The following is a 14,889-nucleotide window of genomic DNA, read 5'->3' as shown; positions in this document are numbered from 1 at the left end:
TGTAGACTCGAGACTCTGGGAATATAGAGTCTGGAGACGCACTGAGAGTAAAGTTACCCTCTCCTGAAGCCACCAATGTCAAAACGTCACTGTTCAAACTTTGCAAGATCCTTCTGTCACGATGGAGACAGAGAAAAGGGTTTATACATAGGAATTCTAACGGAACATTGTTGCCTCGCCGAATCACTCTGACCAATGAATCTCATGGCCAAGGTCAGCTGCTCTCTCTCTCTCTGCTGGGTCCATCATTGTGTGGTTTGAGACTTCCTGTCACCGGCTTCGGATATGGCCCAAGTGTGAGGTGAGAGACACTGAAGCAGATCGATATTTCACAGAATTTAATGTGAACAGTGTGAAAGGGAAAAGGAAGCAATAAACACTCTGGCCGTTAGCTAAAAGTCTCAAATGGTGAATGAAACCAACACTGCTGCTTAAAATAACAATTAAGAATAAAACGAATACCGCTCGTCTTCAGAGTCAATTGACCCGACTGTCCAATTTTTCAGCAAAGGCCGAATGCAAACAGGCAGTGAAGCGCTGCTGCACTGTTTCAAGTCTCGGCAAATTGTACGATGGAATGAATGGAGTTAAGTACTATCGCAATTAAATAATAATTAGCTGACATGTGCATATTCACGAGCGCAATTGCCCGATCTACTGCGTTGCCGAATCCGTGGCTGTGACATTGGCTTACTGCAAGTGCCAGCGAGATTTCCTCGCCGCTGTGACATTGTTCCTCATCAGCAGAGCTGCTCCGGAATCTCTTTTAGCCTCCTCTGGACTGTCTGAATCATATGAATCCTAGACTGGTTAGAAACCAGTCCAGTCCTTCTGTCACCCAGATCTCTGTAATCAACGAATCACCGCGCCATGTACTAATTCAGGCTCTAAGTACGTCTGCCTTAACAGTTCTGCACCCTGCACTGATATAAACACACTTCAGCCTCTCGGTGCCACCGTGCTCATTAACGTGGCTGCGTTCCGCAACCTCATTTCTACTTTCCGCTCAACACTACCTGCTGACCTGCCGCTGTGATTCCCAGAAAACCACATCCCCATGCGTACATGTCATAGTTTTCTCCGTGTGACGTCTCATAGTGTCATTTGATATTGCAGTCGTTTGCCGCAGCCGCTTGTTGCGAGCAGATCAGACACATAGGTTTGCTGTTGTCCTCACAGAAGAACAACGAGCTTTCCAATTATCGTTGACTATCTGACCTTCGATGTCAACTTTTATTTTCTTGGAAAGCATTTTGAACCACAGCAGCCTTGCTACAGGTGTTACTTGCCTGAGTACTCTGACTGCTCATACTGTGTCTGACGACGTAAGTGGGGCCCTCGTGGTCTTCAGAGCAGGGTGGAAGGTGCTTATGCACAGCGGGCGGTTAACTGCCGCCTATTGTTTTCTAAGTACACACAACAGCTGCCGGCGAAGCAGGCGGCACAGACAGCGGTGGGAGAGGGAGCGGCTGCCGTACCCATGCATAATCAATGGTCGTGAATATACTTTTATTCCACAAATCATCCCCCGGGCCGGTAGTTTGACACCCCTGTTCGATCGGGATCCGCACTGATAAAATCGGCGATGTTCTCAGATATATCAAAGATGTTTTGCATTATTTCAGTCCAATAATGACACAAGTTCCTCCCCTCTCGGCCAACAGGAAGTTTAATGCTGTTCAGATTTGAAAGGCCATGATGCAGCTTGCTGCCACTTTGTTAGAAATGTCTTTGATGACCAGACTTGTATCATGTAGCACTACAGCAGTGTTGTTAGCCGATCACTGCAACACTGGGGTCATACTGATGTTCTCACGATCCCGTCTGGTAGGTCCCCAGAACAGGAACACTACAATCCAGTTACAATCATCAGTCTCCTTCGTGCTTCAATGCTGGCAGGTGTTAGTATTTTCTGCTACAGACTCCAAATATCAATAAATATTTGACAGCTTTTGTTCAGGCCAAAGGCTCAATTTAAAGGCAAAGGGGATACCCTTGGCAAACAGCAGTGAGCCTGTCATCCAATACTGTAAGTGCCATTAACAGAGGTTACAGGATCACTGGTGACATGGACATTGCACGTACTGTTACCTAAATCTAATCTCATCACCCCGTAGTTGCAGTAACAGACTTCACCCTCATCCTCATGAAGCAGCTTCAGCGCTGAGGATTTATGCAGTCCATGATGAGAAGTTTATTGCCATCGTTGAAAGCAGTTCCATTGGCAAGTGTGATTTCTCTGGGCAGTGCGGTCCAGTGCTCCCTTCACAGCTCTAATCTTCTTATCAAAGTGGTAAACAGAATCAAACTCATACTATTGAAGGGTAGAGACTGCACTGTTAACCCACTTTCCAAATGTATAGACCTCTTACAGCACACTCAACAACTCGACCGTTTAGCCCCAACATGCATTCATAACTAAGGGTCATGTTCATTGAGTGGAACAGGAGCTGTGCTGCCTCTCCGTGACATGAGGTATTCAGAAGACATACAGTATCCACTAACATTTCTCTCAGCATCGGATCAGGAGAAGAAGCCATCAATTCCAAAAATTGACATGGGGGCTTACATCAGGTGCTAATTTACAATGGGCAGAATTACAATTGTACAGATACTACAGTACAGTTTGGGAAATAAACTTCATAGTCTCTGATGATGGTGGCGGTGGAGGCAGGCAGACAGGAACAAGGAGTTTAATATTGAAGTGGCACCAGCCATGACCCCATTAAATGACAGAGCAGGTAGGAGGGTCTGAATGGGAACTCCTGCTCATAATTCGGATGTGTGTGTGTCTGTATGTCCCTGTGGTGTGGTGACCAGTGCTACATCTGAGACCCCACTTCCGTTTATGCATTTCCAGTAGAGTTCCCTGCTCTGGCACACTGTGCCTTCAGACAACAAATGCAGGTCTGCTCTATGCCTTCTTCACCCATCAACTGACTGCTGACTGCTGCCAGGGACGTGTCCTCATGTTCTCCAGAGTCCCTCTGCCCCTGCACACTTCTCCATATTCCCCCATGTACTGTGTGTCCACGGCCTTGTTTGTCTTCCCCACCTACATCTCCTCAGTTCCCCAGATTAAATTCCATGTTCCTCCTGCCTGCCCACCTGCTGAATCCACTGGCCTTTCCTGCAGTCTTCAGCTTCCCTCCTCACGATCTCCCACACGGACAAGTATTGTCACATCTGCAAACTCCTTCATCAGGTGCCCACACTGACAGCAGAGTTTCCCTCACTCCCTCTCACCGAGACAGAGTGGGATCCATTTGTACTTTGCCTTAGATCCTATGGGATCTCTCTGCGCTGTGGGTTTCATCTAACACGTCGCTGACATCCATGTGGATGACATCAAGCACACTGTACAGACATCAAACAGTTGTGGATAGGAACAGGACATTCAGCCGACTATGATTCCAAATTAAACTGATCCCTTCTGCCTGCACAGGATCCATATCCCCCAATTCCTGCAAATTGATCTGGTATTAAAAAGCTCACAACTTTGCTACCACTCCCATCCCAGGCAGTGTGATCCATGCACCCACCACTCTGTAAAACATCTACTTTAAATTTTACTCCTCTCCCCTTAAAGCTATGTCCTCAAGTATGTGATGTGTGAACTCTCAGAAAAAAAAAAGATGCGCACTGTGGAACCTAACAATGCTTTTCAGAGTTTTATCAAATCCTGTCAGGTCTCTCCTCAGGTCCAATGCTCCAGAAGAAGCAATCCAATTTTGTCCTTCTGGTCCTCACAGCACATCCTCCCCAGGCCAGGCAGCATCCTGATAAATCTCTCCTGAACCCTCTGCAAAGCCTCCACATTCCTCCTGCAACTAGAACTGCACAGGACACTCCAAATGTAGCTTGAGCAGAAACTCTACATCTGACTCCGGAATTCCTGACCCTTGTATTCTGTGTTTCTGATGATGACGGCGAACATACCGTACACATTCTTTACCACTCTGCCTGTCTGTGTTGCAACTTAGACCTCCTGATCAATCTGTGCAGTAATGCTGTAAGGGTCCTGCCATTAAATGTGTATGTTCCCTTCACATTTAACTTCACACTTGCCAGGACTAATCTTCACTCTCTTGACCAACTCTCCTGAAAAATAATCAAACAACATCCAACCTTCCGATGTTGAGAATAAATCTTCTCTCAACAATGATTCCTGGTGTCGCTCGGAATTATCTCCAGCAATCCTCTGAGCACTGCCTGGAAGTTGACTGGTCGGTAATTACTCAGCCCATCTCCATTTGCCTTTGTAAACATGGACACAATGTCAGCAGCCTTCAATCCTCCCGCAGCCAGAGAGATTGGGAAATGATGTGCAGAGTCTCTGCTGTTTCCACCCATCCTCCTCTGAACCGGCCTGGATGTGTTTATCAGCGCCAGGTGAATTATCTGTTTGCTATGATGCTGAACAATATTTCTTCCCTCGATACGTCACTGCCCTCTGCTGCTTCTGCTCCTGATCCTTGTCTCATTCAGACCCCTGCGCCTGCTCCATGGTTCGATAAGGTCATGGCTGGTCTTATACCTCAGCACCACCTTCTGCACTAACCAGAGATACAGCTCGGATGGGTTTAAACTAATTTTGACAGTGGGATGGGAAACGAAGTGAGAGTGCAGAACACGAGGTAGTTTACAAACACAGTCAATGTGTAGAGAGACTCTTAGTAAGGAAAGGCTGATGGTAGGGCAAAATTGCAGTCAACGGGGTGATTTGCAACATAAAGGGGGGACAAAATCAAAAAATGAGCATACAAGACTAAAGCTGATATATTTGAATGTGTGCAGTATACATAATAAGATTGGTGAATTTGTACCACAGTTACAGAATGGCATGTATTATGCTGCAGGCATCACTGAATTATGGCTGAAAGAAGATTATATCTGGGAGCTTAATATCCAAGGATACACATTGTATCAAAAGGACAGGCAGGAAGGCATAGTGGATGGTGTTGCCCTGTTGGTAAAGAATGAAATCAAAGCATTAGAAAGAAGTGACATAGGGTCAGAAGATGTTGAACCATTTTGCATAGAGCTACGGAAGTGCAAGAGTAAAAAGACCGCAATCAGCATTGTTTTCTGAAGGGAAAATCTTGCCTGACAAAACTGTTGGAATTCGTTGAAGAAATAACAAGCAAGATAGACAAAGGAGAATCGGTTGATGTTGTGTACTTGGATTGTCAGATGGCCTTTGACAAGGTGCCATGCCATACAGGAGGCTGCTTAACAAGCTACGCGCCGATGGTGATACAGGAGAGATACCAGCATGGATAAAGCAGTGGCTGATTGGCACAAAGCAAAGAGAGGGAGTAAAGAGAGCCTTTTCCGGTCACTAGTGGTGTTCCACAGGGGTCTGTGGTGGGACCGATTATTTGTATGTTACATGTCAATGATTTGGACGATGGAATTGATGATTTGTTGCCAATTTTACAGACGATGCAGAAATAGTGGAGGGGCAGGTAGTTTTGAGGAAATAGGGAGTCTACAGGAGGACTTAGAGAGATTAGGAGAATGGGCAAAGAGTGGAAGATGGGTCAGGATGCGAGTATATGGGAAGTGGGCAAACTATCCCTCTAGTGTTTGTAGATCTCGTACTGGAGATGCAGTATCACTTCACCCTGCCACTTTGATTTTGGCCCACGTTGTCATCGTCTCGGTCCCCGACTTGCCTTTATTGGGATCTTCCTCCTCGTTAACCTCTGTGCTGGAGTTTAAGTTAAAATGGTGGAGTTATTGCTTATGGATAGTGTTTTGGGGGTGGGGGTTTTATAGGTACGGGGTGCTGTGATCTGGGGGCTGTGCAGTAGCTAATTGAGCGGAGTTGTGGGGAGGGACAGACCCGGGGTAGAGTTAGGTAATGGGGGTGGAGGATTCACGGCGAAGGGAGGTGGGATGGGGTGACAACTGCATTTGGGGGGCGGGGTGAAGGTTTCTGCGGGACCTTGCAATAGGGGGCAGGTCTGAAACAGGAATCAAACCGCTGCTGATATTAGGTAAATTTGACCCCTTGATGGGGTGAGGGCGTGGGTTTAAGGGGGTGTGTATGAGGGTTGGAGATGTTACGTTTAGGGGTAGGGCAAAGGACTGCCAGGTAAGCCCTTTTGTGGGGTGTGGCTTGGGTTATTTGGGTGCTGTCCGGTTTAGTTTGGGTGCGCAGTCCAGTGGAAGTTAGAATTAGGGTGAAGTGTAGGGTTGGGAATGTTTATGGGGTGTCGTGGTGCTGGTGATGTGGGGTGAAACTGGCTCCCTGATGGGGAGAGGGCCCACGTTTATGGGGGTGTGCAGGAGGGTTGGAGGTGTTATACTTAGGTGTATGGCTGGGTGGAGGGGCCACAGGACTTTGTGGTGGTGGGAGGAGTTGAAAGAGCATCCGGTCTGATGATGAAGTGGCGTGAACTTGGCCCCCGGTGGAGAGAGGGCTCAGGTTTATGGGGGTGTGTAGGATGGGTGAAGTTTTTATGTTTAGGGATGTGGCTGAGGAATGTGGATGTAGGCCTCCGCATTTGGAGGAGCGGAGAAAAGGAGCATGGGGCCCAGTGTTAAGTAGGTCCCTTTTTCGGGGTGTGTCCAGGGTTAACTAGGGTGTGTGATCCTTTGGATGTTAGGATTAGGTTGGGGGTTAGGGTTGAGGGATGTCCGCTGGGTGGTGGGAGTTAGAGCTGGTGATGTGGGGTGAGCTTGGCACTCTGTCGAGAAGAGTACTTGTGTTCATCGGGATGCATTTTTCCCATGGGGTGATGCTGGGGGGTTGGGGTGAGTGTTGCGTCTGGATCAAACTGATCGTTGCGAATCTATTCTTCCGAGTGGTTATCCCTTGTGGAGTTATAATTTCGAACTTTATCCCTCTCTATTCTGTTTAGATGTTTCTATTTGGGAAATTAGGTTCTGTTCTAGTGTTCGGCTCTATTTCCAAAGTAAGACATACCTTTCCTATTTAATGGTCACCTGTCTGAACTTTGTTTCTGGGTGGGTGAATGAAGGGGATTTTCCTCTTCCTCCCTACTCTGGTTTTCTCAATAATTTTCTTAATTATTGGGTGCAGTGTTGGCCAAATGAAAAACAGACCATTAGTCCCAACAAGTCCGTCAGTTTCAAGGACTCCGCTGCAGGAAATGCAATTTCCGGTCATATCGAACGGACAGATTCCTGACCAAAGACAACCCCGCTCCTTTCCCTCCTCCATCGGGCAGAAAGCACAAAAGCCTGAAAGGACGTGTCACAAACTCATGGATAGTTTCAGTCCAGCTGTTTTGTCCATTGAATGGTTTCTTAGTACGATAAGGTGTACGTTTGACCTCACAGTCCACCTCGTTATGATACTGCAGCTTATTATTTACCTGCACTGTGCTTCCCCTGTCGCTGTTACACTTCAGTTCACCCGGACTTCTGGTTTCACTGGCTTGAGCTCAGAAAGTACAAACGTTGTAATAATAATAATAATAATAATAATAATAATAATAATAATAACAACAACAAAGGAATATTGTCGATTGCGCGAAATGTCGAGTTTGAAAGTGAGTTGTGGAAACAGTGTTGGTGTGAGTGAGGTTGAATGAATTTATCCCTCTGGTTCAAGTGGCGATAACATAAATTCAAACATGAAATACACTGGTGCCCTGTAAGAGTTTCTGTTGTTTGATCGTCCATGTACAATATATTAAGTTTATGTCAACATGAATGTAAGCAAGGCAGGTCGTGATAGTGTTCTGTTTTCCATATGTGGATTTTTTTAAATCTTTAAATGAATGTATTAGGCACAGCACGGAGAGCACAAAACGGACAGTCAAGGCCACTGGATCAAAAGCGTGCCTGGATAGTTTGGAACACCACCATTTCGGATAACAGCCGAACAGCAGCTGACCGATTGCATAGTAGAGGCCACCTGAATAAAAGCAAAACACATGGACACTTCCTGGTTTTGGAGGCGGCGAACAGAGATCGGTGCTTCGACTGGCTTTTTACAATCTGTATCCCTGGGAGGGATCAGGGAGTCAAAACCGATATAAAGACGTAGTCGGCAGGATTCGAACCTGCGCGGGGAAACCCCAATGGATTTCTAGTCCATCGCCTTAACCACTCGGCCACGACTACAAGTTCTTCACAGGTAGATTCAAATCCCGGAGTCAAATAAACGGGGTTGATCCTGAACTAAAAGCGGGGATTGCTGGAAATATTCAGCAGATCTGTTAGCGGCTGAGAAAAGAGAAACCGAATTCACGTTCAGCTCAATGACCTTTCAGCAGGAAATCAGTCACTGAACTGGATGGAGTCTCAGTCAGAGCAGAGCAGGATCGGGAGATGTAGAATCCTTCTGCGGGGATTAAGAAGCTGTTCGGGTAAGAAGACCCCGATGGGAGTTTCTTTATAAGCTTTCGAGTTGTAGCCGTGGATGTGGTCTGCAATATACAGCGGGAGATTCTCTTTGCCTGCTGACTGTTATTTAGGTTATAAACACAGGAGATTCTGCAGATGCTGCAAATCCAGAACACAGAATGCCGGGGCAAATCACCAGATCTGACAGCATCTCTGAGGAGGAGGAAACAGTCCATATTTCGTGCGCAGATGCCCGTTGAGTTCCTGCTGCATTTTGTGGATGCTACGTCGGTCAGTGTCGACGTGACCAGCAGCGACCGCAGTCTGAGGTGAACCGGAGAATACACCCGCACTGCGGGATTTATTTTGTCCAATCCCGAGTCTCGTTCACCTCCTAATCCGTCCATATGATCCAATGAAGGTCAGAATTCCGTCAGTTTTCAATAGTCCGCAAATCTCTGGGTCTCAATGTGAAAGTGAACTGCTGTCGCAGCCTCTCTCTCCTCTGCAGGGACTTGCCGTCGGATTCCTTACGATTCTCGTTCCAGACGATTTATCAAGTGGTTAGAGCTCTTTCAATGACGCTCCTGTGAAATAAAAGCATTTTAGAATGGAGTTTGGGGAAGTCTCACTGGCTTCAGTCTCCTCAGGAAGTGGACACGCCGGTGCGCTTTCTTGCTGTTCTCTGTGGCGTTCAGGCGGCGGGTTTGGTGGTCCGCTCTGTCTCTCTCTCGAGGAGCCGTTTATTTGCGGTAATGAGCGGTCAGCCTGCACCTTCCTAATGAATCATCTCGTTAGTCTTGTCCGCGGTGAGACTCAACGTCAAGGTTTATGTGTGCCGCTGTACCGCTGTACGATCATTGTGCCGACTGCAAACCTGATGATTGTCCAAAATTCCAGCTCACTGGCGTGGAGATGCCGGGGATCGAACCCGGGCCCTCATACATGCAAAGCCTGCGCTCTTCCACTGAGCTACATCCCCAATTGAAATACAGAAGTGTTCAGGTCCAAACCTTCCTGCATATCACAACTGAGCAGTGAAACACAGATAATGGCTGATGGTCACAGTCATTCGGCCTCAAGTCTGCTCCACCATCCAGTGCGATCATACTTGATCCTTGTTCAGTTCTCTTCCCGAACACCATGATAATTTTTTTGTGGAATGAAACCAATTAGACTCCAGCAGAATGATCACGGAAAATAAAGCATGTGCCACGCTGTGAAGCATAGTTTGAATGGTCTCCTCGTGAAAAAAGATGGACGCCTCACAATCTCCCTCGTTATGACGCCCCACCTTATTATTTTCCCGCACTGTGCTTTCTCTGTGGCTGTTTCACTTTATTCTGCATTTAATTAATGATGAACCTTGTTCTCAGACAATACTCTGTGTCATGATATGATGTCTATGAAAGCAACTCACATAAAAAATGCTGGTGAACGCAGCAAGCCAGGCAGCATCCATAGGAAGAGGTACAGTCGACGTTTCGAGCCGAGACCCTTCGTCGGGACCAACTGAAAGAAGAGATAGTAAGAGTTTGATGTCTATGAAAAGTATGAAAGAGAAGCTTTTTGTCACATATTGTATCTGGCAAAAATAAAACAATTTAAATCCCCACTGAACTCTGTACGGCAGCAGAAAGGGAGCATCCCCCCGTTCCACCCCCACCCACTATCCCAGCAGACAATCAAATGCACCGAAAAAGCTGCTGGATCACCAGACACCCTGGGTGGGCTCGAACCACCACCTTTCGGTTAACAGCCGAACGCGCTCACCGATTGCGCCACCAAGCAGGGAGTGAAAAAGGATTAAATGATCCATTTCTTCGTTGGACGATGTTGACTAGTAGTCGATGCTAGGACACCGATTTTCACAATCTGCTTGAATGAATGATTTCCATCAGAGAGTCGAGGACACTATAAAAAGAAAACGTGAGGAACAAATATTTGTCCTATTTAGAAGCTTCGCGGTGAACTCCCAATAAATTCTTATCGCATCTGCAAACGACTCGGCCACGACTACACACTCCTCACAATTGGGCAGGCCAGGAACAAGGGCATTTTACATGGAATGTGGTCACTGTGTCACGGGACGTATGGGGAGTGTATCGATCCCGGGGTCGGCAAAAAAAGGAAAATTACTGAAGTAAAATCCGAAACTGCCGTAAATATTCCACAGCTCAGGCAGCGTCTGCGGAGGGAGAAACAGAGTTCACGTTTCAGGTCGGTGACCTTTCACCCTGAGCTCTGGGCGCTGAGTTGGAGGAGAGAATCTCACTCAGTCTCTGGCGGGTGGCCTGAGCTGGGCGAAGGCGTCGGTTTCATTCTCCTCCTCTTTTCTAACTCGTTGAACCGTACTCCTTAAATCGAGCGTAAGACCGGCCTTTGCTTAAAGTTTAAAGCATAGCAGAGGTGGATGATGGAAATATTTTAGCGAACATGGGACCCTGTCACTGAGGGTTACACTGAATGGCGCTGACATACAGAGTTGCTGAGGGGATATCTGAAGAAGCTGAACACCGATCGCGAGATTCTCCCTTCCCGGGGTCACTGCAGACCGGACTGTTCCACATCCCCGATGAACAGATCATTTCACCATCAAACTCCGACTTAACCTCCTTAACACTTTTTGTTTTGAAAATCCGGTTTGAAATCACATTTAATATGGAAACAGCAAAACTAATTCCTCTTCGGGGAAATGAAAACCCGTTTTCCGTGACGGGCGGGTATATTAACCAGTGATGAGAAACTAGCGCGAAATTAAATCTGTCATTCAGACGTCCGAACACACGACGTTTCACGGGGTCAAGTCAACATTCGTTCGGGGACTGCGAAACCGACACTTTTCAGACATTTTACATTTCTCCCTCTGCGACCGGCGAGGTCTCGGGAATCCTTTCCGATTCAGCTGCTTCTTTGTCGAGCACTGGCCAGCGGACACGCTCACGTTTGTGCCTGATTGTGCGTTGGGATGAAGAGCATTCCCCAACAGGATTTATTGTCTGAGTAATCGATGCAGGGAACGATTTGGAAAGCGGGGGTGGGGGGGGGGGGGGGAGAGAGAGAGAGAGAGAGAGAGAGAGAGAGAGAGAGAGAGAGAAGCTCCTCTGCAAGGTTTCCTCATTTTTTTCTCCAGTCCTGATGAAGGGTCTCGGCCGGAACGTTGAGTGTACTCTTCCATAGATGCCGCCTGGGCTGCTCAGTTCCTCCAGCATTTTGTTTATTTTCTCTCTTTTCCAGTTGGGACGAACGGGCATCCACCGGAAACATCAAATCTCTTCTTTCTGCAAATGTTGCCTATCCACTGTGTGTTTCCAGCATTTTTTTATATACAAGACACGGGTTTATTCTGCAGAGAATAGATGACATTAAGATACCTCAATCTGTTAATCTTTCCAACCAAACAGAAACCTCAGCAAAAATTAGAAAGGATAACATATAAAGGTACATTCCAGCCGAAAGCCAATGGATTTCCTTGCATCTACCAATGATGGGATGCCGTCGTGTTTTAAAGCGCACTGACGGAAAATTGTTGTTGTTAGCAGTTGAGATAGCAGAGGATGGTTTCGATCCATCGACCTCTGGGTTATGGGCCCAGCACGCTTCCGCTGCGCCACTCTGCTATGGAAAAAAAATAGCATTGCTCTCCCATGAATGATGTGCAACCTCTTGCGTTTGTTTGTGTATGCGCGCGTATCATTCTGTGTGTGTTTGCGTTTGTGTGTGTTGGTATGGGTGTGTGTTTTTGCGTAACTGTATATGTCTGGGTCTATATTTCAGTCTGTGTCTGTGACTGAGTTTGTCTATGTTTGTGTCGGTGCCTGTATCTGTCTTTGTCTTCTCTATGCCTGTACATGTCTGGGTTTGTGTCTGTATGTCTATGTCTGTATGATGTCTGCATCTCTGTCTCTGTCTTTTTCTGTCTATGTCTGTGTCGGTGCCTGTATATGTTTAGGTCTTGTCTATGTCTGTATATGTCTGGGTCTCCCTCTGTGTCTGTCCATGCTGCATCAATTCTATTTCCCCCTTATTCCTACCCACTTACTTCACTTTCTGTCCTTAATTCTGTCTCCACTTTCGTTTCTTTCTTCCTTACATTCTGGACCACCCAGTTATTCTCTCCGTGTCGTTTATGCTTTATCGCATCTTGCACCTCGTTCCCGATATTTGCCAGTGAATGGGGTTTCTCTCATTTAATTGCTAGCAAGAACAATTCATCCCTCTTGTGGGGCTTCTTATCAATAACGACATTCTGAGCCACACTCGAGAATCACGACGTTCAATCCCGAGGTCCCATTAACGTTCTAATCCTGTCCTGATCACTGAATGAATGTTGGATTTCCAAGCTGAACCAGAAGTTCACCTCGTCTCCCTGTGAACGGAACTCGCGGGTTTAGGTGCTGACTTGGTTTCCGCATCGCAAGTGCGTACCTCAAACCATCCCTTCATCAGGATTTAGTTAGACTATAAGACTATAAGACATAGGAGCAGAAATCGGTCATTCAGCTCATCGAGTCTGCTCCGCCATTCCATCCCGGCTGATCCCGGATCCCACTCAACCCCATAGACTTGCCTCCACCGCAGTCTGCGACTGAGCATTCCACAGATTTCTTACTCTCTGGCTAAAAGCAAAATCCTCCTTACCTCAATATAAAAGGTCTACCCTCAATTTTGAGGCTGTTCCCTCTAGTTCTGGACAACCCCACCATAGGAATCATCCTCTCCACGTCCACGTAAGCTTGGTTCTTCCACATTCAGTAGGTCTCAATGCGAATTGTAGTTGTTGCTGTGACGTTCAGAACACCACGGCCGAGCTTTCGTCCCTTCCTTAAAAGTGGGGGTGTTTTTAGAATTCCACTACCGAGGACTCATATGCAGCAAGGAACCATTCTTAACTATCCCACGGGTTACAGGGTTATCGTGGCGTCTCTACGACGGCAATGAAAGGCCAACGATAGTGCGGGAAATTTCTTCATCTGGGATTTTCCGCCCAAATTTCAAACTTCGCAAACAACAATGTGGAAATGCGGGGTTTGGACCCGGGACTTCACACATGCCCTCCTCCACTGAGCCACGTCACCACTGTCAAATGAACGATGAAATCTTCTGTCTGACATTCTGAGCACAAAGGTTGGACGTTCAAAGATTGAAAATAGAAGTCGGAGTAGGCTAATCGGCTTTTCGAGCCAATTCCGCCATTCATTTCGATCGTGGTCGCTCATCTAACCTCAGTTTTTCTTCCCGATTATTATGCACGCCCTTTCATCCTTTTTGTATCTAGTCATAGTCATAGTCATAGTCATAGTCATACTTTATTGATCCCAGGGGGAAATTGGTTTTCGTTACAGTTGCACCATAAATAATAAATAGTAATAGAACCATAAATAGTTAAATAGTAGTATGTAAATTATGCGAGTAAATTATGAAATAAGTCCAGGACCAGCCTATCGGCTCAGGGTGTCTGACCCTCCAAGGCAGGAGTTGTAAAGTTTGATGGCCGCAGGCAGGAATGACTTCCTATGACGCTCTGTGCTGCATCTTGGTGGAATGAGTCTCTGGCTGAATGTACTCCTGTGCCCACCCAGTACATTATGTAGTGGATGGGAGACATTGACTAAGATGGCATGCAACTTAGACAACATCCTCTTTTCAGACACTACCGTGAGAGAGTCCAGTTCCATCCCTACAACATCACTGGCCTTACGAATAAGTTTGTTGATTCTGTTGGTGTCTGCTACCCTCAGCCTGCTGCCCTAGCACACAACAGCAGACACGATAGCAGTGGCCACCACAGACTCGTAGAACATCCTCAGCATCGCCCGGCAGATGTTAAAGGACCTCCGTCTCCTCAGGAAATATCTGAAGATATGTCTGTCCTCTCCTCCATTTATTCTAATTGTAGGGAGCTGCGTCAGGGAGAAAAGGAGACGTGACTGTCTGTGGGTCTCACACCATTGACCTGTAAAATTTAAGGAGTTTAAGTCAGAGAGCAACAACAGACTTTCAAACTGACAGTATTAGTTTAAAAGGACGACGTAAAGGCGGATGAACAAAATATTTCACCAAACCCAAGACTGTGCATTAGTCCTGAATAGAAACAAGACACTTTTGGAAATTCGCATCGACGTCAAATTAGAGAGAGAATATTTAAATCGGAATCACTTGTCACATTCTTGCAGACTGAAACGGAATGATCATTAACTACCCAAATTAAGATTGTTCCCTGCAGTCGGGAATGCCGTCAACCGAGTCGTGAGGATGTCAAGTTGTGAATTTATTTAACTTGCACGATGACGTGAACGAAATATCCGGATTCCTGGGTCGGAAATGACAGGCAGAGACAGAGTCAGTCAATAAATCAGCCACCTGCCACAGAGGACAGTGGTGGTCTGGGTCTTGTGTTATAGCCACCGGCCACCAGAGGGCACAGAGGAGCTGGGTCTTGTGTTATATCCACCGGCCACCAGAGGGCACAGAGGAGCTGGGTCTTGTGTTATAGCCACCGGCCACCAGAGGGCACAGAGGAGCTGGTGCCCGATGGAACCGCCGCAACACGTATTGGTTAAAGAA

General features: G+C 46.8%; 1 protein-coding gene and 2 non-coding genes across 3 annotated transcripts in view; 1 reads left to right on the top strand and 2 right to left on the bottom strand.

The window, feature by feature from the left end:
- The window catches only part of LOC140189166 (uncharacterized), a 751,862-nt gene that overhangs the window by 374,441 nt on the left and 362,532 nt on the right, over window positions 1–14,889 (top strand). The window lies entirely within an intron of this gene.
- On the bottom strand, window positions 8,019–8,100 carry trnas-aga (transfer RNA serine (anticodon AGA)). The gene has a single exon. It is a non-coding gene; the product is annotated as a tRNA-Ser (tRNA).
- Window positions 9,233–9,304, bottom strand: trnaa-ugc (transfer RNA alanine (anticodon UGC)). The gene has a single exon. It is a non-coding gene; the product is annotated as a tRNA-Ala (tRNA).

This window comes from Mobula birostris, chromosome 28 (genome assembly GCF_030028105.1).
Source record: "Mobula birostris isolate sMobBir1 chromosome 28, sMobBir1.hap1, whole genome shotgun sequence".
In the NCBI taxonomy this organism is placed as follows: Eukaryota; Metazoa; Chordata; class Chondrichthyes; order Myliobatiformes; family Myliobatidae; genus Mobula; species Mobula birostris.
Note: the sequence above shows the minus strand (reverse complement) of the source record. Positions and strands in the feature narration are given on the sequence as shown.